At 43.3% G+C, this 22691-nt stretch overlaps 1 long non-coding RNA gene across 1 annotated transcript in view; it reads right to left on the bottom strand.

Moving 5' to 3' along the window:
• Positions 1-18156, bottom strand: part of LOC118010627 — a 46385-nt gene extending 28229 nt beyond the window's left edge. Inside the window, exons 1-3 of the long non-coding RNA XR_004679272.1 lie at positions 18123-18156; positions 17917-17980; positions 10843-11053 (exon numbers count right to left, since the gene is read on the bottom strand). This is a non-coding gene — a long non-coding RNA (uncharacterized LOC118010627). The remainder of the gene's footprint in view (positions 1-10842; positions 11054-17916; positions 17981-18122) is intronic.
• Between the last annotated feature and the right edge of the window lie 4535 nt (positions 18157-22691).

Here is a 22691-nt window from a genome sequence, read left to right as displayed (position 1 = left end):
TTTGGGGACAGCTGTGGACCCTCAGAACAAAATCAAGGCCACGCACGAAGTTAAAAGCTCCACCGCAGATGGCTTTTGGTGTTGTTTTATAAGAAACAGAAATTAAAGAGAGGTCCTGAGTGTTCTACTTTTGGAAGATAAGTAGCAAGAAATTAAAACCTTAATCTAGCAACGGTGAGATGTACACCGTGGTTCTGTTGCGGGAGACAGACGTGGAGTCAGAAGACTCCAGCCAGGGTCACAGCTTGGCCACCTGCTATGACACAGAGTTGGCAAATTACCTCAACTCTCTGGATCCCACTGTGCCAATCTCTGACAACGTAAGAAATACATATTTGGTCTCTGCTGCTGGTTCCTGACACAGAGCTCTTAAACCCCTTGAAATGTCCTGGGTGATAAGAGCACATTTTGTTGTAATGAGGTGACCCTTGGGGGGCTCCTGAATAGCTTCAGGACAACCGCCAGAAAGACCAGACTATGATTAGAAGCCTGGAATTTACAGTCCCCCTTCTCTCCTCTAGGCTGCGGAGAGAGGTCAGAGGTTGAATGAATAATCAGATATGCCTGTGGGATGAAACCTCCATAAAAACCCCTAAACTCTGGAATGGGGAGGGCTTTTGAGTTGGGGAACACATTCACATGCCGGGAGGGTGATGCACGCCAATCCCACGGGGACCAGTTCCTGCACTCAAGGCCCTATGTACCTCTTCATCCGGCTGTTCATCTGTATCCTTTGTCATATCTATTACACTAAAACAATAAACATTAAGTGTTTCCCCAAGTTCTGTGGGCTGTTATAGCAAACTATCAAACCTAGGAGGGGATCATGGGAACCCCCATTTTGTAGCCAAGCAGGACAGAAGCGTGGGTAGCCTGGAGACTCTCCTTCTGGCTGGTGCCTAAGGAAGGGGCAGTCTTGTGCAACTGAGTTCTTGACTTGCAAGGTCTGCCCCAGCTCTGAGTAGTTACTGTCAGAATTTGTAAGACACCCTGTTGATATCAGAGAGTTGGAGAATTGCTTGGCGTGGGAGAAATCCCCACATCCTGGCTGTCAGGAGTGTACGTGGACTAAGAAACAGATTTGCCTTCACCATCAAAAGGAAGTAAGTCTGTCTCGCAAGGTCGTGGCGAGAAAGACATGAGACAGTAGATGTAAAAAGGACTACGGAGGCGCTAAGAAGGTTGGCTGAACCCTAAAAGACGGGAGGAAGAGGAAGAGAGGAACACTAGCATTGATTTGAGTCTGGTATCCAAAAAGCGATCTCATGTTATGTTTTGCAACCCACCCCCCTCCACTGACATTACACCTGTTCCAATAAATAAGGCATCTCAGGTTCAGACAGGTTAAGTGATTGGACCCGGTTTGTGAAGTTGGAGAGTGATTGAACCAAAATTCAAAACTCAGATCCGCCTGACAGCAGGTCTCATGCTGCTTCTGGACACTGAGAGGAAGAGAGGCAGAGGGAAGAGAGGGGCAAGGATAGACACTGCAGTGAGAATGGGGACTGAGAGCCATGCAGGCAGGTGAACAAGAAAGGAGGCGGTTAGCCTGCCTCAGCTGTTGGGGGTCACGGGACTGTGGACCTGCCTGGATCTGTCCTCTCGCCACTCGCCTTCATTGCCTTTCGAACTCTTCTGTAGTTAACTCACTATCTGAAGTGAGCTTTCTCAATTTTCAAGTTTTTCCTTCTTGGAAATTCCTTTCTCCTTCCCTGGGTACCTGTGGCAGCCTGAAAACCAGCTGTCCAAACATGTCCATGTCCTCATCCCCAGAACCTGTGAACACCGTACCTTCTTCGACAAGAACAATTTTTATGGGTAATTATGTTAAGGATCTTGAGATGAGCGTCCTGAATTATCCAGGCGGGCCCAATGTCATTATGAGTGTCCTTATAGGATGGACACAGCAGCGTCAGGGTCAGACGAGTTGCAAGCATGGAAGCCAAGGCCAGAGGGGAGAGAAGACCCTCGGCTGCCATCTTTGAAGATGGCTGAAGGCGGCTATGACCCCAGGAGTGGAGTCAGACTCTAGCAGCAAGGAAGCATTCTCCTCTAGAATTTCCAGAAGGAGCCAGCCCAGTGAAATGGATTCCAGACTTCTAACATCCAGAACTGTAAGCGCAGAAATTTGTGTTGTCCCTCGTGATTTGTTATAGCCGCAACAGGAAACCGATATGGTACCTCACTCCCTCCCCTTGTGCATTTTCGCCTCTACAGTTTGGTGCCGCTAGGCTTAGGTCTTCATGGGAGTTACAAAATTATAATAGCTATTTGCACAGTGCTTCCAGATTTGCAAAGACAATGTAGCAAAGCCTGAGCGTGTATCCTGTGATGGGCATTCTGTGAGCACTCTCCATGCACTGACCACTGGGTCCCACGGATATCCTACTGCTTGTCCAAGGCACGGGGAGCCCAAATTCAAATCACGTGCATCTAGCCTCATAACCCATGCTCTCAATTAGAACCCTCAACTGCCTCTTCACTTTATATTACACATTCAATTATCTCTCCTTTGATCCTTGGGCAAAGCCTTTAAAGAGGGTATTTTTTTAAATCATCCTTCATTTATAGATGAGGAGGTCGAGGCTCAGAGAGTTTAAGTGATTTTACCAAGACCATTCATGCAGGAAAAATCAAAGCCAGCCATCAAACAGGTCAAATGCTTCCTTGTCTCTGACCCATTCATGAGAAAGAATTGCTCCTGCCTTGAACCCCATAGCACTTTGTAAATATCTCTGTCACCACAATGCATTCCGATTATGTATGTGTGTAATGTGAGCCTTTAGAATGCCAAACCTTTGTGGTTCAGTCTTTCTATGACATCATAGTTAAAGAGGCCAAGGCAGCCAAAAACATGCAAAAAGGAAATCCTCATTCTTCATCTCTCAAAAATGAAGGCGGAAGGGTCTAATTCAAAGTCTCCAGTTGCATGTTCCCCCCCGCCCCATTCCCTCAGCCCATAGCTCCAGGGGCTCTCATTCCCTTCTACCCTCCCGACCCTGTCCTCTCCCGGCCCCAGGAGGCATTTTTCTCTCACCTCATCTCCTCCCTCACTCAATGCCCTGTTGGGTCTACTTGGCCTCTCCTATACACCTGTCATTTCCTATCACCTAGTTTGTTTGTTTTTTTAATTGAAGTATAGTAGACACGCAATGTGCCATGATGTGACAATTGTCTGCATTACTCAGTGCTCACCATGATCAGGGCAGTCATCTGTCACCCTCCAGGGTTATTACAGTATTATGGACTCTCTTCTCGATGTTGTACTGTCGTCCCCGGGACTTATTGTATAACTGGAAGTTTATACACCCCTTACTCCCCTTCACCTATTTTCAATTCTGTATCCTCATCTTTTGCTTCACCCCCAAGAGCGTTTCACACACGTAGAAGCCCACCAGCAAGTAGCCCGAGAAGGCAGTCTCTTCATCTAGAGGAGGGCTGGGGGGTGGGCAAGGGACAGCCTGGAAACACTTGCACTCAATAATCTCATACCCTGTCACACTGGTTATGACAGCAAGTCATGTTGAGAAGACCACTTTTGTCCCAGATGCTGTTCTGGTCGGCTTATCGATGCTATTTCTCATCTTCGCAACACCCGGGAGAAGTATTTCATTTGAAGAAACCAACTCTGAGATTATGTGGTGTACCCAGCATTCCACAGGATGCCCCACGAAGCCCTCTTCCTCCCCTCATCCAACACTACCTCCCGCCGGGTCTTCTCACTAGACTAGGGGCTCCTCAAGGAGCCTTACTCATCATTTTATTCCCAGAGCCTTCCACAGAGTCAGGCACAGAAAACGTATTTAACCAATGCGATGTTCTCACCACACCTTCAGCACAATCTGAAGAAGTCATCCTGACACCATTCTGGCCCTCCATAAGAGCAACCACTTTCCTTGTCCTCCATGACTGAAGCCACAATGTTCACACCTATCTGGGTTCTCAGAATCCTCCCTCAGGCATTGGGTTGGGTGGACATGTGCATACAGCTCGTCCACAGGTAAATGAGCCCAGGAAAGTTGCTCATCTGGTCAGTGACCTTGCCCAGTGTTTTTTCCATTATGTGACACAGTTTCTCCTTGCTGAAGGGTAGCTGCAAATACAAAGCAGGAGTTTGGCATTGGCATTCATCAAGTGGTTTTCTAGGTGCCAACCTGGACCAATTCCCAGCAAGCCAATACGGCAAACAGGTTATCTTTTTTGCATAATTTTCCAGGAAGTTTTATGCTCTATCACTAAACTTGGAACAGGTTGAACCAAAATTCTCCTTCAATTCTGGGAAAGCCATTTGACCTCCTACGAGTTTTATTTATTCATCAAAAAAGGGAAACTCACTGAGCTGAGAACAAAGGAGATCTGAGTTCTAGTTCTGACTTTGATATTTGACCTTGGGCAATTTCTTAAACATCTGACTGTCAACTTTCACTCAAGGGCTCCTTGATGGCCTTTCAAAAACTACACAGCAATCCAGGATGCCTCTACCCCAACCTTCCTTTTCTCTCTCCTTTATTCATGGTCTGATGGCTCACCTAGCCTGATCCCTCTTCATTTTGTCTTAATAGAATCCCTTAATGGAATCCTTGCACATTTTGTTGCACGTTAGTGCTGTTTCTTGGAGGACCCAAAATAACACAGGGTTCCAACCTACCTTTCCGAACATATTGCTTCATTATTCAGATCAGTCTCATTCAAGTCCTTCTTCCAGACCCAGAACTTATTTCCATTCAACCGGGATTTACACACTGTGCATCTTGTACCAGGTACTGTGCTGGGTGCTGATGGCAACAGTGATGAGTAAGCCGGACATGGTCTCTTGGAGCCTACATCCTGGGGCAATGCTCTCCCACCTCTCTCTCTCCTTGTCAGAATCCTACTCCTCCTTCAAGAGGTCCGTCTGAGCTCTTCCCCACACTACTCAAGCCAACCTACCCCAGAGTCATCTGGTGTCTGCAGAACCTCCCTTGCCCTCATTATATTATATTCTATTGCTTATATTACTCTTTTGGTACTTACACTGCCTCATGTTACATTTTGCATTTATACATTATCTAGCTTGATTATTAAATGTTTGAGGATAGGCGCAATCTTTCATGTTTTTGCATGCTAAAGCACAATTGGCATGTAATAAAAATGATATTTGGCATTTATGGAATGCCTACTATTTTCCAGTCAAAGATATTTTCAAAGCTGTAAGTGTATTAAGCACATCTTTGATTTTCTGTGTCCTGATGCTTTGACATCTGGGACTCTCTGACCTTAATTGACTGCTCTTCCCAGGGTTAGTCAATTCCTAGAGAAAATAAACAACTCACCCACTAGTGTGCTCTTCAAATACAAACCAACCAATCCAGAATCCACACCCCAACCATCTCCAAACCACTATCCTTCCACCCCAGTGATCACAATGTCAGCTACCAGACAACTATGCCCTATGCATAGCCCCCTTAAATCATTCAAACTAGCCAATTCCTAAGCCTGTTGCTCCTCTTCACCCATTCATTCCTCCAGGAACAACAATAAAGACCCTTGCCCGCATTTCCCCCTCTTCTTCTGCCTCCTGACCGAGACCCCAGTGCTTTCCCAGGTGGCCCCAGCCCCCATGGCATGGTGTGTCCCCTCCTCTTGGGAACTGTAACAAATTTATCTTTTCAATGGCCATCAAACTCCTGATCTGTTGGCCTTACTGTACCTCAAGTTTCTAATAGACTATATTTTAAAGCAGTAAGGTAGGTATCAGATTTTTGGGGGGAGAGTGGGGGTGAGGTTGTATGGGAAAAATTAAATAAGGTCATTTTATATCTGGTAAAAATATCCAGTTTTTCTAGAGCTTTCAATAAAGTCATCTGACGCCATTTTCTTGGTGGGTGGAAATATCCAGAATCTGCAGTGATTTTCCACCAGAGTCAGCAGTGGAGTAAATACATGAAGGGGAAAGGAGAGACTTTTATGTTGTCTAAATGGAGCTGTATTTGCTAGGATAGGACTAGGATCTTGTAACAAGGGAGAGCAACAGGAGCTTAAAAGAGGGTGGAAATTTATTGCTTTCCCATGGAACCTCTAGTGTGAGGTGGATATTTGAGGTTGTTAGATGCTCTGCTCCAGTCATTCAGGGCCTCAAGGACTCAGTCTCGTCCACATGGTCAAGGCTGGGCAGACACATGGAGGAGGCACATTCAGCATCTTAGCCAGTAGATCCCGAAGTGGCCCGTCTGGTGTTCACTCACATTCCATTGGCAAGAACTTAGTCACGTGACCACATCTACCTGCGGGCAGCCTGGAAATAGAGGGTGGCTGAGCTGTCCCTGCCCAGCTGCCATGTAATGACCATGGGAGCAGAGAGAACTGGCCTAACAGGAGAGAGGCTGACTCGGCTACAGCACCGGAGACTGGAAACGCTTGAGAAATCCAGTTTCACAGGCATCTTAGGAGGTATTATTATTATTTTCATTGGACAGTTGGGGACACGTGAACTCCAAGTGGTAAATAATTAGTCCGAGGTCATAGCCTAGATGAAAGTAGAACTGGAATGTGAAGCCAGGACTATGGGATTTTAAAGCTTCTTTTCATTTTTCTTTGTTTTCCTCCCAGCTTTTTTGAGGTATAATTAAATAAAACTGTAAGATCTTTAAACCACAAAGCGATGTAGAAGGACTCCCTCCCTCAAGGTGATTAACACATCACCCCACATAGCTACCTTTTTTTTTTTTTTTTTTTTTGGTGCGAACATTTAACTTCTCAGCAAATTTCAGTTATACACTACAGTCTTACCAACTGTAGTCACTATGTTTTACATTCGATCCTCATGCCTTATTCATCTCACAACTGAAAGTTTGAACCCTTTGACCAACCTTTCCCTATTTCCCCCAGTTCTCAGCAACCACCTTTCTGTTTCTGAGATAATTTTAATCTATCTTTCTTTTCTTTTCTTTTCTTTCCTTTTCTTTCTTTCTTTCTTTCTTTCTTTCTTTCTTTCTTTCTTTCTTTCTTTCTTCTTTCTTTCTTTCTTTTTTCTTTTCTTCCTTTCTTTCTGTCTTCTCTCTTTCTTCTTTCTTTCTTTCTTTCTTTCCTTCCTTCTTTCTTTCTTCTTGCTTTCTCTTTCTTTCTTGGGATTCCACATGTAAGTGATACCATGAGGTATATTTTTCTCTGTGTCTGGCTTATTTCACTTAGCATAATGTCCTCCAGGTTCAACATATTGTATTGTCCCAAGTTATGGGATTTCCTTCTTTTTCTTAAATATTTAGTATACTTGGCATCTCTTTCTCTTCTTACTAACATTCTTCAGTTAATATTTCTTGACTCCATTAGTCTGGAGTGAAGTTTTTATTTTACTCTCCCTTTTTTTCTTAAACCTATAATTTGCAAAATGTGTCTATATTGATTTTTTTTCCAGCTCACATTTGTCTTATTTGGTTTCCCCCATGTTCATTATTCTTGCATTTGGTCATCCTTCTTTCATTATCTAAATTATAATTCAAATGTAGTTGTTTGAGTCACTATATCATTTTTTTGTTGCTTTTTCTTACCTTATCTTTTTTCTAACAATCTATTCCTAAGGGAATAGGCTAACTCAGACCAAAGATAGTCCTATCTTGGTTGAAATCGATCAATAAAACCCGTGAAATGTTACCTTAAGTTTCCAAATGTTTGTATATTAAATATCAAGCCATTTTATTAAATAAACTGGAATTAGTATTGATTCTTTTAGTTCAAAGTACAAAACAAAATGTCCTTTACTAGGGTCATTAAAATCACATAGTGGGTTCCTGGAAACAGCTAACTTCTAAGCAATGACATCATTGTTCTCAAGAAAGAAAGGTAAGAAAGGTAAACGTAAAAGTGTAGGGGACCAACTTGATAAGCAGCAGGAACTTGATCTCCTGGTTTTCACTAGGTAGCCTCTCAATATACTTGGGCTTTAGTCTGGGGCAATGCGTATATAAATTAATCAGATTAATAAAGGGAAAATCAATTGGATTTCCAACTTACTAAATTTCAAGAGAATACTTCACCTGGCAAGAAAAAATTTATTTTCCTTTTACAAGTAGATCTATGCAGACGTTGTCCTAAAACTTCATTAGCTTATATAGTCAAAAAAAAGGTTGAATACTATTTCATTTCCCCAATATAATAAATACTCTCTTGTGTGTTCTAGTAGTCATAGGATATGGATTATGCTTTTATGTTTAAAAAATAAAGAGAAGTAGTAGGGCGTCTGGGTGGCTCAGTGGGTTAAGCATCTGCCTTCGGCTCAGGTCATGATCCCACGGTCCTGGGATCGAATCTTGCATCAGGCGCTCTGCTCGGCGGGGAGCCTGCTTCTCCCTCTGCCCCTCCCCACCCCACCACACCACTCATGCTGGTGCCCTCTGTCTCTCTCTCTCTGAAATAAATTAATCAAATCTTTTTTAAAATAAAATAATAAAGAAATAAAGAAAATAACAAGAGTAACAACACCAGATTAATGATATTCCTCTAAGTATCAATTAGGAAGCACGTGTGGAGGAGCCCTGGGGCCACGGGCAGGATGAAACCCAGATGTACCTGTCAGGGGATGTTAACTGCTGTGACAGTCAGTGCTTGGCACAAAAAGTTCGTTTTCACTCATGAAAATGCCATGTTCCTGGCCAGGTAGCCCTACTGTGTGACTCTCTTCCAAGCAATTACTCAGGACCCAGCCTCCTTCAACCTTCTGTCTTCGCCATCCCCCAGGGCAGTAGAGTCCTCTGATTCCTAACCTCGTAGATGGCAAGACACCAAGAGAGTGGACGATTGTGCGGGAGGCTAGTTACCGGACCATATCCAAGGGTGAGCCTGGGTAGCATAGCCTGGCTCTGTACCCAAAGGAAAAGGAAGTAGTCCGTGAACACATGGCCATCACTACCACCAGAGCCTAAATAAATAGCAACTCATTTTCAAAGTGTTCCTATCAACATCTACTCTCACAGGGGAGCAACTCCAGAAAAGCAATTGATGACAAAATACACTAGGGTGTTCGTTAGTGGTCAGTGTTATTTGCACATCAGGCATTTTAAAAAGCGCCAAATTAAAACCAGCTCTATCAATAAGTCCCAAATTTGCATCCATGAATGCTGGTGTCTGGGAAGAGGAAAACATTTAGCAGAGGTAAACAGAGGCATCCAAGGATAGCTCCTGAGAGGTTAGCTTCCCTTTTCAAGGATACCTATGATGGGCAAAATTTTAAGATCATCTCCAAGATTGCCACTCCATAAGATATCATTCTTGTGATTAGGTCATTTTATATGGCATAGGAAAAGGGACTTTACAGTTGTAATTAAGGTCCCTAATCAGTTGATTTTGAGTTATTCAAACGGGAGATGTCCTGAGTGGGCCTGACCTAACCAGGTGAAGCCATGGAGAAATAAGTCGAGGTCAGAAACCAAAGTCAGAGGGATTCAAAGCAGCAAACTCTCCCGTTGGCCTTGAAGAAGTAAACTTCCAGTTGTTTTGAAGAACTCCAAGCCCATTATAAATGTAGATAATGCCTACACCATTTACAAACAAAATGTAGCTTTCCAGTTTAACTATTTTATGCAGAGGGGTGGATCAACCAGTAATTTTATACTGTACAGGTCCCTGCATATATATTATCTATATCTGGACATGTGTCCATGTGGGGGCTTCATTGTCCCCCATGGCTTTCTCTAAGAGTTTTCAGACCAACATTGCTACCTAGCAAAAAAAAATTCCACAATTAGACTTCCGCAGTCTGCCAGTGTGGATACCATTCCTTCCACAAAGTATTCCCAAGCATGCAGAAGCCACTTAACGTCAAACCTTTGGAAATACTGAAACCACAGCAATCTTTTAAATTCACAAATCTGATCATGTCACTCGCATGCTTAAAATTACCAGTGACATACCATTGTCTACAACATGAAATCCAATCAGTGCTCTGACAGCCTCGCCCACTGTCTCCCTGTCTAGCTCCATCTCTGGCCCCTCTCCATGTACAGGCTTTCCAGTCTTCCTGTTCTGAATGCAAGTGCTTATTCCTTGTCTGTGTGCCTCAGCCATTTGGGCCTTTCTCCTTCATCTTTGGGCTAACATCTATTTATCCTTGAGGAGGTTATTTCAGCTGCCATCTCCTGTTGCATTTGTTATATGCTTCAGTGATTCGGCTCTTATACAAGGATCACGTCTTCTCCAAAGACTCAGTTTCTGATATCGAATGGTGAGAGCTTATGTAGCTCCGTTAGGTAACAATGAATATCATATCATCTAACTATATTTCATTCCTGAGTTTCAACTAGCACGCAGTAAGAGTATGGTTAGTGAAGGCTCTGAGAGGTATGTACAGATAGATAAATACACACACACACTCCCCTAACCAGTTTCTGATGTTGGATAGCAAGAACTCCGAAAGTGAAGGCAACTTGACTACAGTTTTGTTTCATAACTTACTTCTTATGTGCATATGTGGAATGTGCGATGCAGTCTATAGGGTTAATGGCATGGGGTCGACAGCGAAACTGCCCGGGTTGAAATCCCAGCTCTGTGGCTTATCAAGGAACTCTCGTCCTCACCTCCGTAGCTGTATGACGCAGATAATAATAGTGCCAGTATCGTTACGTTATGGGGATTAAATGACTTTGTTTGCTCCAAAAAGGATATAAGGTGCTTGGTGTGTGTGTGTGTGTGTGCATGCGCGAGCATGCGCACACTTTTCGCTTCAATTTGCCTGCGTGCTCCCTGGAGACACAGCCGTGCTCTGTATCCGTGTATTTCTCCAATGGCTAGCAGAGTGCCAACTATATGGTGAGCACTTATTAAATATTAATCACTCCCCCTTTGTCCCAAGAATACACACCATGCCAGTACCTCTATCTATGCCCATGATGCTGAGCACCGTGCTTGGCCCAGTGGTAAACGTGTGTTGGTCGGTTGGTTGAACTATAATTGATTGCTGCCGGCCGTCACGTCCTACAGAAGTGCCTCCGCCTAGGATGGATAGTCACTGACGCCTAGACAGGGCTTCAACAATCCTGGTCGCCATCTTGTTTGCAGTTCAGGTGAGTAGCGATAATGGGCTCTGACAAGACAGGAAAGACCAGTCTCATAAGAACAACTTAAAATCACCCACTCTTCTCAAAGGCAAAAGGCTGGAATGACAGTGAAATACAATGCTTATGAAGAAAACTGTGACTGACCTCCATTTGAAAATGTCTTACATTTAAAAATATGTGAAGAGCAATGAGCCTGAATGAATGCAGTGATTTCAGAATGATCTAAGCAGTCACTGCTGCCAGAAAAGAGAGAGCTGCCCCGAAAAGACCCTCCGTTCTACCCTTTCTCGAAGTATCTCCCATGGAAGCTTCATGATGAATGAAAGCCTTTTAGCAAGCTAATTAAGGGATTCAGGTATGGGAGGAGGGTTGTTTCAAGCCTTGGCAGGATGTGTGGTTGTTCTCCATGACCTTCACTTGTAACCTCCAAAAGCATGTTATCTACACCATCTCCTGGGTCCACAAGAACTTCTTTGTCCCTCGTGGACCCCCCACAGTCCCGGGAAGCCAGGTCCTGCTGGGAGAAGGATTTTTGCATGATGCAAATGTGGTGAGATCACGTAGGTAGGGAAAACTATTTGTCAGGCTGAACTAAAACAAAACAAAACAGAAATCTGCACGAATGCTCATGCATTTAAATGCTAATATAAACTCTACAGCTTTACCTACGGGGCTCTTTGATGTGTCCACCATGCCTTACGTACCCAAATTACCCGTTTGCTTTTATTTTCCTTTGAAAGAGAAAAACAGTAACTTCAATCCCTCTGCCACTTCACATCTAGATGGATCTTAAGGTGATGAGCTTTTGCTCCTCCCCACAATTTTGTGGTGGCTCAGGAGGAGAATAAGCATGAAAGGGGAGACAAAGGCAAATAAGGATATAAAAATAAGTGACCTGCTTTCTACTGTGTCCCCTTTCTCAGTGGAATCTGAAAACTCCTTTGTAGGTCCTTTTATGGCTACTTCAAAGCTGTCTAAGCTGAGACACAGGTAAAGAGCAGAAAGGGGCTGGGCTGGAAACCACAGCAATTTCCTGGGGAGAGAGTGCCCCTGGGTGGCCCATTGATCTTCATTGTTTCCTACTAGACGTAGACTTCTCAACCTCAAATAAAACTTAGCGCCACAAAGGTCTGTTTGGGAGGATGCTCTGTATGTATTTCTTTATTCTTTTTCAATATTATCTGCAGTTTTTGAGCATATGGGCCATGATTTTGCAAGCACAGAGGAAGAGCATTCTGGCTCTCCACCCTCAAGGTCCTGGAAAAAAATCTGAGAAACACAGAACATGTTTGCGTATAGCTGAACAGCACAGAGTAGCTAAACTGGTTGAGTTTCTACATCCTTTGTAAAGGGCAGCGTTACTAATTTGACTTAAATGCTCAGCATGATAAATCTAAACCAAATTCTCTTGCACAAAGTACACTCTCAACAGTCAATTAAGCATGGGAAAATTCAGAATTCTTACCTCTGTGACCGCAGCAATACTGCGTGGCTAGCAAAAACTAGGACTGTACACAAAGAAACCACAAAGTTGATCATCTAAAAGTCACGGAACAAAAGTGGTCTGGGAGTTCATAGTCTAGCATTGTAGCCCATTCTGTTAGTGAGTTGATTGGGTTTGTCCCTACATACTGCTGGATTGATTTATCTCTGGTTCTGTCACTCTGTTGGAAATAACCCCATGGGAAGACACTTGCCAGTACCTGTCTTGAAGTGAGGGATAGCCGATCTGTGGGGCTTAGAGCTAAGCCAGGGTGGGGTTAGCTTCTAGAATCATTCTGGCAGCTTTTGTGACAGGTTCTACCTTCAAGCTGACAAAAAAGCCCTTGGGGGGAAAAAAAAGTTGTTGGTGAACTTTGATCATTTGATCATTTTAAAATAACATTTTTTTGATTAGAAAAGTACTACAGCTTCATTGTAGAAAAATTAGAAAATACAAATGAAAATAGAGTAAGAGCTTTTCTTACTTTATTTATGTATTTTTTATTTTATTAACATATAATGTATTGTTTGTTTCAGAGGTACAGGTCTGTGATTCATCAGTCTTATGAGTAAGAGCTTTTTTAATAATTCCATTATCAAAAATCATGCTTGGGGTGCCTGGGTGGTTCAGTCGTAAAGCGTCTGCCTTCGGCTCAGGTCATGATCCCAGGGTCCTAGGATCGAGCCCCGCATCGGGCTCCCTGCTCTGCGGGAAGCCTGCTTCTCCCTCTCCCACTCCCCCTGCTTGTGTTCCCTCTCTTGCTGTCTCTCTCTCTCTGTCAAAATAAATAAATAAAATCTTTAAAAAAAATCATGCTGTCAACTTTCTCATATACAAGATATCCATTTAAATCTTTTTTTTAAATGTAAATATGCTGACTAGCAAGTGATTCAAGGTTTAACTCTAAAATCAGTTTAAAAGAGGGAAAAACTTGCAAATTATCCCTGAGCTGCCCTCAAATCACTCATAAATTAGAGTGTACACGGTTTTATGTTTACAAGCCTGGAAAATGCTTCTTAGGCATACTGAAGTCAGAGAATGGCTCAGCTAGACTAAAGGAAGAAAGAAAAGCAGTATCTTAAAATAACCTGGAGGGGGGCGGTGGAGAATTCTAAAGTTGTCCTGCTTACTGGAAGTTTCTGCTCTGTTATGTTTTAATATTAAGCAACTGTAATCTTGATACATATTAACAGATTGGCTATTATGGAGATTAAACATGATAAAGGAGCCACACCTTCCTAGAGATTAAATTCTAAACTTAGTGCCCAAGATGCATATATAATGCAATACCTCCATCTCTCTCTGTATATGAGAAAACTCAGATCATACAAACTGTTTTGGAGCCTACTTCTTCTGTTTAGCAAGATATTTTAAGAATTTCCCCAAGATAAATATTCTAAAACACATTTCCTATTTATAGTTATTGTTCAAGGCTTGTTTTAATATAATTATATTTCTGTTGCTTGTTATGGAGAGGTGTAACCTATCTATTTGAACTTTGCAAATAATTGGCACCAGAAATTATTGGTGTGGGCTTTCTTTGTACCTGGGAATCCAAAGGAACTCTATGCTGCTCTGACAGGGGGCTAAAGATCTGAGGTTGAAGGACCTCTGTGTTTGAAGATAGAGCTCTCAGGCATAAACAAGGGGACATCTCCACCCCAGCATTAGGATGAATATTTCTGTTATTAATTTCTCACCACCACCTGAGACATTCCATCTTCTAGCCATTTATTTATTATGCTATTTCTCCCTGAAAGCAATTTTGCAGTTTTTTAGGTATCGGGCAACAGCTAGATAAACAACAAGCTACAAGAAGGTGGACTAGAAAGAGAAAAACTGAAGGCAGAGAAACAAGGCAGGGATGGAAATTTCCAGAATGGCATGCAAGACATTAGCTTTGACGTTAAAGAAGAGACTAGTGAAAGTGGCAAATTTGAAGACCGTAGAGAAGAATAATTAGTAGGAATTGGTGATTAACTAGAGGTTAATGTAACTCAGACGTCAGTCATGAGATCTAATTGTTGCGATTGCCCCGCCCCTCAAATCCACAGCCTGTGAGGCCCAAAGCTCTCACCATGATTTCTGCTTGTTCTGGAAGGCTGCATTCTCCCGACCTTCCTTGCTTTGTGACATCTGACTTTCCATGACTGCTTCTGTTCACACCGGATCAATTCCCAGGATGAAACTCATCTCCCTCTTGCATTTCCCAAACTGCTCACACACAGCCAATCTTTATGAGTTCAATAGAGGAGGCAGACCGTGGAGGCTGGCTGACCCAGCACCATGCCTTCCCCCTTGCCTGCCTCTGCTAAAGAGGATATAAAGGCTAATTATTTCCTTTCACCCCTTGAGATCAGGGAGACCACGTATAAGTAGAAACTTGCTGGGAGGGTTTCCAGGAAAGATTTCACTTTCTTAAAAGAAGAACATGGCCATCACTGGTAGCTTTTTCCTCTTTTTCCTTCTTCCTGCCTTAAATACCAACTCAATGTGTGAGCCCACAGCAGTTCCATGAGACCATACATGGTAAGCATGAGCAAAAAGCCAATAGAATAAGGATGATAACATGGAAATATAGAGAGTGCGTGGATCCCTGAGGGTATCACCGAGCAGCTGAAGCCATGCCAACAACTACGTATCTCTGATTTTAAATGAACTCCCATTTATTTAAGCCACCAGGAGTCTGGTATTCTACTACTTGGTGCCTCATGTACCACTAACCAGAGAGAAGATTTTTACTTGGGGGGACTCGGGCAGGGGAAAATTATACAACCTTTTCCGTACTTGCTTATCCCTCCTCCTATTTCTCCCTTCCCCTGTCCCTTTTGTTTTACTGTCTCCTCCAAAAGGCAGAGCAGAATCATCCCTTTGTTTCACAGAAAGCACTGGTAAACATGATGACCCTTTTCACTTAAAATGCAACTTCAACATCTCTTCCTTCATTCCACGTATTATTCATCAAATGTTTTTTTTCTTCCAACAACATCAACTCTCCCTATAAGGAATTCTGATGCCAAATACTCAGATAAAAATATCCTCCACTTTCATACATAAAATATAATGCATTTCTTAAAAGGATACCAATGCTTACAGCCCTAGAGATTGAGATGAGAACATTGCCAGTATTGATGAGGTAATTCTGCCTAGCAACGAGAATCGAGCACAGTGTTGACTCCATCTGACTGGAGAACACCGTCCATCAAAGGCTGAACAATTTGGTTTGCTCTCTCTACGCAGGGAAGGTCACTTCCGTGGGGCTTAGTCACCTGAGCGTGTTCCCCATATCTTGCACAGTCACTTTATTTTGTTTATTTATTACTTTTTAAGGAATCTCTGCACCCAACATGGGGCTCGAACTCACAACCCCAAGATCAAGAGTCACATGTTCTACTGACTGAGCCAGCCAGGCAACCCTTGCTCATCCACTTGGAGATGACTTTGTAAACACTGGGGAGAGGCCATCTGCCCCAACCAGCTTCACCTTAGACCCTGCCCTGAGGTTGATAAGTCATGAAATGCTCATCACATAAAAATGTGAGAGTCTGCACCAGGCTAGGCCCAGAAGGTTCCTGCACTCAGCCAGCAGAGTTCAGCTGCCAAGAACATCCAAACCTTGGTTTGGAGAGCTCAAGACAGCTGGTGGCTTTTTTCAGAAATAATATTTTGTGTGTTTTCTACCAGAAAGAATCAAGACTTCTAGGAACAAATGAGAATATACTTCCTTGAATAAATGTTTTTAACTGTCTTTCTTCTTTTCCTTTCTCTCTGAACTAACCCCCTACTCTACCCCCACATATTTGATACTTGGTTAAACCTATTCAGGACTTCAAAAAAATTTCTCTAAATTAGTGGTTCTCAGGAGGAGTGATTTTTGCCCTCCAGAGGACATTTGGCAAGGTCTGCAGAAATTTTGGGTTGTCATACTGGGGTCTGGGGCGGAACGCTCCTGGCATCTAACAGGTAAGGGGCAGAGATGCTGCTAAGCAGGTGCAATGGCACAAGACAGCCCCAAATATCAAGCAGTTACCCTCCCCGAAATCTCAATAGCGCTGAGGTTGAGAAACCCCAGTCAAATTCAAGGACTAGTAAAAATTAAAAGAGAGAGAGTTTAATTCTTAGCTGTATTGACGCATTTTTAATTTCTTTGTTTTGTTATATGTTGTCAATGCCTCTGGTTATATCTATTGTATCCTAATATAATACATTTTTATAATCCAGTGATATTAAATGGATATTTAGAATCACTTGCCAATATCGATTTTCTCGCCTACCTTCTTTTGTATTATGTTTTTGTTTTTTAGTCTTGAAGCCAAACGATCCCTTACATTCTTTTCTAAAGTGAAATCATTCATCCAGCCTTTTTTCCTGCCATCACGACCTGAGCATTTCACCTAGGGAAGTCTACAGACACGCCAATTGGTGCATGCAATTGCTTGGCCTGCAACAGAGGGCCCGCCATTTCCTGCCACAAGTAAAGCTGTTCCCGTGGGGCTATTTCCCAATTCCATGTTTGACAGAGAAATCAAATTGGGGGGAGGGGGGTAAGTAACAATTCCCCAGGATCCTTCCCTCACATCATTTCCTCCCCTGACCCTTGTTATTTCAAATTCTACCAATCTCATCTCCTTTTCCTTTCTAGAAGCTTCTCTGAATTGTCTTTAATCAGCTCTCCTTCAGAATTCTAAATGTATATTCTCTCTTCCACTCAAATCGTACTTAACAAATGTTCCTTGTGATGGCTGCCATATTTTGGTCTGTAGAGTTATTCAACATTTGGTTTCTCTCCAACTACAGAAGCTTTTTGGGGGGAGGAACCGTGTTTCACTTTTTATTAAATCCCTGAAGTACCAGGCTATTATAGAGCCTGAACAAAAAAACATCCAATAAACAGTGAATTCATGAATAAAATATAGATCACAGATGTATATGCTTACCACAATATGGATATCCTATTTTATGTCCTCAGACTCTTACAAGTTTTGGTCATAATGAGGTGAAAGAAAAGCATCTTGTCTCCCTGAGAACATTTTTCCTACAATAAAAGTCATAGGTAGGGGCACCTGGGTGGCTCAGTCAGTTGAGCATCTGACTTCAGCTCAGGTCATGATCTTGGGGTCCTGGGATGAAACCCCAAGTTTGCTTCTCCCTCTCCCTCTGCCTCTCTCCTCAATAGTGCATGCTCTCTCTCTCAAATAAATTAATAAAATCTTTAAAAAAAAAAAAGTCATAGGTAAACTTGGTCAAAGTTCACGTGACTAAGTCATGACCAAAAAGAAACTTGATCCGTGACCTTCAGTGAAATGCTCGAAGTAGAAAATGCAAATGGGCTTAATGATTAGTGATGCTTGTTAAAAATTAAGGCTTTAAAAAATCTATTTATCCGAATTTTAAGGCTGCACATACCTGGAGGTAATAGGTGATTCCCTTCTGACCAAGTTTCTGTTTCTAATATGTTTCTTCTAACAGCCTTCAAAGCAAATAGAACAACTTAGCCAATCAGAAAAGCGACAGGAACATATTCTCCATATACCTATTGTCTAATTTCCTTTTAGATGAATCCTTGGTCCTCAGACAAAAGTTTTGTCCCAAAATAACTCGATATAAAATACCTCATTTCCCGCGGCGCCTGGGTGGCCCAATCGTTAAGCTTCTGCGTCCGGCTCAGGTCATGATCCCAGGGTCTGGGGCTCCCTGCTCCCTGCTCCCTGCTCCGCGGGAAGCCTGCTTCTCCCTCTCCCACTTCCCCTGCTTGTGCTCCCTCTCTCACTGTGTCTCTCTGTCAAATAAATAAATAAAATCTTTAAGAAAATAATACCTCATTTCCCTAAGCTCCAAAATAAAACTGTCTACTATGCATATGGTCTGAGTGTTTATAACTTCCTTAAAAAGTTTCTCTTTTGCCAGTAAATACATATCCTATTTTTATGCGCTATTTGTTTCTAAAATATTTTTCTGAACCCAAAATGGAAAAAACAAAACAAAACATCATATGAAACAGTGCACCACTAAGGGAAGAAGTACGACAGACTAGAGTACATCCCTGCTGCAGTCGGTGGGAGCCACAGTCCTACCTACACTGAGATGTTCTCCAGTACGTATTGCTCCTCTCTTGTGCCCTCTCTTTTTTTACCCATTGGCTGACAAAACTTGAGCAGCTGATAGTGCTGGACCTGCAGGAAAAGGAAGCCCATCAGGCTGAATGTTAAAAATGCAGATTTTAGGGGCACCTGGGTGGCTCAGTCGTTAAGCGTCTGCCTTCAGCTCAGGTCATGATCCCAGGGTCCTGGGATCGAGCCCCGCATCGGGCTCCCTGCTCCGCGGGAAGCCTGCTTCTCCCTCTCCCTCTGCCCCTTCCTGATGCCCCCTTCTCCTACTCGCCCACTCTCTCAAATACATAAATAAAATAAGATCTTTTTTTTTTAAATGCAGATTTTAGTATAGCAAAAGATCTAACAAGGAAAAGGTCCAGGAAATGTAGGATGAGGAGGAACCGGCACTTAGGCATTGGCGAGTCAGCTCCATAGCCTGGCGAGGCTGACCAATGCCAGAGGACACAGTGGCCACAGGCATGGAGTGACCTCAAGACAGGAGAGCAATCACCGATGAGTGAAGAAGGATGGATCTCAAGGACCGGGACGCCATGGGTTCATGAACAACATCATCCCCAAAGCAAATTAAGAATATGAAAGCATGATACATTCTTCTTTAAATTTAAATGTAAGCATCTTTGGAGTGCCTGGTGGCTCAGTCAGTTGAGCATCTGACTCTTGATTTTGTCTGGGGTCCCAATCTCAGGGTTGTGAGATCAAGCCCCACATGGGGCTCTGCACTGGGCATGGAGTCTGCTTGGGATTCTCTCTCTCCCTCTCCCTCTGCCCCTCCCCTGCCACTTGCATTCTCTCTCTCTCTCTCAAAAAAAAAAATATATATATATATTAAATAAATAAATGCAAGCATCTTTGTTCTCCATATTCATGTGTTGAACTAACATCTATTAAGTGTCCTTCACTGAGCACTGAGGATGCAGAGGCAATAAGACAGATTTCTCATAAGAAGCTCACAGTCTTATAGAGGCAGGTCCTGACTATTCTCCTTTGCGCCTGGAGAACCACACTCCACCCTGCCCGGTGCCCCTGCGGGCTGACTTTTATGGACTTTTTTATGACTAGGCTCCCTTGCTCCCTGGCCTCTGATAGGCTCGGTGAATGGGAGGCCCAGCAGGAGAAGGGTAGGGGAGAGAATAGTGAAGTTTTGTACTGGCCTGGCTCTGTCGGCCCTGCCGCGGCTTGCTGGTGGCCGGATCCCCTCCCAGCCACAGCTAGAGAGGAGCAGGCTTCTCCCAGAGCCACAGCTGGGGCCACATGCCAGGAACCAGTCCGTCCCTTGGGCTCTTGCAGGCCCGGCGCCGACAGTTGGCTTCCCCTCCCCCATGCAGAGTGGGAGTGTCTCATTACCCTCTTGGGTTCTCCTTGACCTGTAAACATCCTGCCTAAATTCTCTTTCATCTATTGCCTGTAGGCTGATCCAGCAGGCAAGATGGACAACAAGAAAATGTCATCGAGTGTCAAATGTGTGGTGAGGGTTCAAAGGAAGAAGTCCTCAGTCCTGACTAGGAGATCAGGTGAGACTGTGGGTTATAAAATCCTCTTCCTATTTAGCCTTTCAATTGCCCATTGATGTTTCCCTGGGAGGTTGGTATCAGCCACATTATTTTCTAGCAGCTGTGGTGGAAAAATGTAATGACAACACCAGGAAAAATGTTCAATGGTCATGTGATTGATTACATAATGAAATTCCATTTATCTAAAGATGGTACTTAATTATATTGGTGTATCTTAAGGTTATGTGAGTTGCCTATGAGTTACACACCTAGGGCAAGGGAAATTCCGTTTAAAATCCATTCCATTTTCTAGTTGGCTAATAACAAAAATGGTTAACAGTTATTCTCATTAATTATTATGCCAATTAATATAATGCAGTATAATATAGTAATTACACATGGCATTACATGTATAGATATTAGCCATAGTAATTCCTTACCACATAGGGATAGGATTATTATTATGCCCATTTTACAGCAGACGAAACTGAGCATTAGTGACTCACTCAAAAGTCAGACAGCCTGTAAGTGGCCAAGTGGGATTCCAAGCCCATCTACCTCCATTTTTTTTTTTTTTTTTAAGATTTTATTCATTCATTTGACAGAGAGCAAGAAACAAAGCGAGAGAAAGCACAAGCAGGGGGAGCAGCAGAGGGAGAGGGAGAAGCCGCGGGACCCCGGCTTTCAGGGACCCCGGGATCCTGACCTGAGCCAAAGGCAGAAGGCAGATGCTTAACCAACTGAGCCACCCAGACACCCCCATCTACCTCCATTCTTAATCACTATCCTCCCAAATAAAAAATTCTCTTAGGTTATGTATTAGTTAATGTAGCATTAAATGCTGTAACAAACTCCCAAATCTCAGTGACTATGCATAGGAGTTTAGCTCTCACTCGTCTCAAATCCAATTAGCAGAGGTTTGTGTGAGAAGGGTCTGCTCCACATAGTCAGTTAAGGAGCCACAAAGACGGAGCCTCTGACATCTTCAATACCGACTCCTAGAGTTGCCCCAAATGTTCAAGTCCAGTCAGCAGAACGGGGAAGAGACAGAGAAGGAAGTGTTCCTGGCCAGGCCCGGAAAAGCCAGATATAAATTCTATCCGTAGTCTATTTGCCAGCAATCCACTGTATGGTTGGGAAATGGGGACTGGCTGAGTGTCTAGGAGGAAAGAGGAAGGACTTGATGAATGGCGAGGCACACTATGCTTCAGGTTATAACTCCCCATTTGAACCCAAGTGGTCTCAGGGGACAGGAAGCTCTGTCTGAGTCTGGTGACTTTAGACTTCACCTGAAGATCAAGTGAATTCCACAATATTTTGTTTTCTCTATGAATATCAGATCAGGCAGGATCCTGTCAGAACAGAAAACATTTTAGGGCTTTCAAGCAATGAGAATCTCAAACAATGAATTTGTAAAAGGACTTGAGAAGCCAAATAGGGACAGTGAGACTACCCAGATATTAGGGATATGGGAAGTCACTACCACCCCCAGGACAAGAAGGTCAGTAGGATAAAATGGTGTCATCAGAGCCCCAAAGCTGCCTTCCAGTGGGAGATGCCCAGAAGGAGAGAGGGGGGCAGGACAGGAGGTGAAGACACACTGCCATCAGAGACTTCACCAGAGAGAGAAACATGGTGGCAGGGAGGGAGAGAGGGAGGGAGAAAGAGAAGGAGGAAGAGAGGAAGAAAGAGAGAAGGGGGGGGGAAGACTGGAGGGAGGGAGGCACAGACACACAGAGAGAAATACTCTGGCTTCTCTCCTCTTCCTGGCCCTAAATCTGCCTTTAGTGCCTCCCCTTAGCTGGACTTACCAAGAAGCCAATTGACGAGGGAGCCTGAGAAATGTAGGTCCCCGTAATAGAGAGCAGATAGGGAGAAGGCAGAGAATGAATCTAGGAGCAAACAGGCGAGTGATCGGCAATAATATCTAACCCTCACCAAATAGACCCTTTAAGCCAGAAAGCAGACAGATGTACTGAAATTGTTTAGCTTATATCTATACCAGTAAAGCAATGTGAGTACCTAATTAATGAAGCAAAAATCTAATAAGGCCGGGTTTTTTGGTCCTTGTGCCTCTCTTGTATCATACCTCAAAGTCCTGTAGAAAATCAGATTAAGTCATTATCAGGGCAGATATTAAGCACAACTTTCTGTCTTTTTTTTTTTTTTTAATAAATCAGAAATACAGAAAACTCTGCAGAAGGAAAAAACCTATCTGACATTCATTCACTTAGGTATTAAGTGCTGCACTCTTTGCTATGAGCTGGGACAGGTCTGTCACACTGAGCGTCACCTCTGTCCCATTCCTGGCATTCCACAGTCCACATTTTCTTCCGGTTGGCCTTGATGTATAACTGCATGGTATCCATGCCTAGAAATCTCACATGCGCCTCCTTTTCATTTTAACCTCTAATGTCCTACTTTCTGACAGTCTCCTATCTTTCCAGCATTCTCACTCCTGACATTCAAAAATCATCAAAATCTCCAGTCCCGCTCTCTCCCTTTTCTCCAAATTTTTCAACTACCATCTTTTCCCCCATCTTTTCCTCTCATCCCAGAACCAATGGTCCAATACCCA

Source organism: Mirounga leonina, unplaced genomic scaffold, assembly GCF_011800145.1.
Source record: "Mirounga leonina isolate KUSES-001 unplaced genomic scaffold, KU_Mleo_1.0 Mir_129, whole genome shotgun sequence".
Taxonomy (NCBI): Eukaryota; Metazoa; Chordata; class Mammalia; order Carnivora; family Phocidae; genus Mirounga; species Mirounga leonina.
Note: the sequence above shows the minus strand (reverse complement) of the source record. Positions and strands in the feature narration are given on the sequence as shown.